Consider the following 988-nt stretch of genomic DNA (forward strand, 5'->3'; position numbering starts at 1 on the left):
TTCGACGTTCTTCATTCGTTCTTCATCGTTCTTCGATCTTCAACGGGTAAGTACCTCGAACCAAGCTTTTCGATTCATTCTATGTACCCGTAGTGGTCCACATTGTGTTTCGTGCATTTTTATTCTCGTTTTGTTTACTTTTTATACCCCCTGTTGACGTGCTTAAGCCATTTTACTTAAGTCATTTCTCGCTTAACTTAAAAATAAAATAAATTTCCACCGAACGTTTGAATTGTATTATCCATTAACTTTGGTTAAAATAAATTCCGACCGTTCGGTCGTGCCGTAACCACGTTGGAAATCAAAAAGAGGTAAAAAATAATATAATAATCAAAAAGACATCTTTTAGTAAAATAAAGCGGAAAATCAATCGGACGTTTTCTCTGTGGGATTTCTCATTCTTAATCGAATTGATTAATAACTAAAGTGAAACTAAAGGCTAAAATCAATTCGCCTAGTCAAGCTCGTCCATAAAAATAGGCTTTTGAAGTTTGTCATTTCATTTTCTCACTAAGTAAAATGGATCATTTTTAAGGTCCAACGCCTTAAAATGATCACCTCTTAAAGTAAAAAAGAATCACTTGATAAAAAAGAACTACGTAGGTCTGATTTTCTCATCCCAAATTGAGGAATACGTAGGAGCAAAGGGAAACACCCTTGTCGACCACAAAAAGAGAAAATATAAAAAGGGTATGAAGGATATAGAGACATAAAAAGGGAACATAAAAAATCAAAGTCATGTTTGCACATTCGATTAAAGGCTGCCGTCCCTTGGGGCGGACGTGTGGGGTGCTAATACCTTCCCCGTGCGTAAATACAACTCCCGAACCTTTCACTTAAAAGTTCGTAGATCGCGTCTTTTCCGGTTTTTCCGACGTTTTCCTCAAATAAACGTTGGTGGCGACTCCGCGCGTATTCCTTTCGTGGAACACGCATCCCGCGAGTCACGCGTCGCCCTCCCGCCGAAGGGTAGGTTGCGACAGTTGGC

The sequence above is a fragment of the Glycine max genome, chromosome 4, assembly GCF_000004515.6.
Source record: "Glycine max cultivar Williams 82 chromosome 4, Glycine_max_v4.0, whole genome shotgun sequence".
Classification (NCBI taxonomy): domain Eukaryota; kingdom Viridiplantae; phylum Streptophyta; class Magnoliopsida; order Fabales; family Fabaceae; genus Glycine; species Glycine max.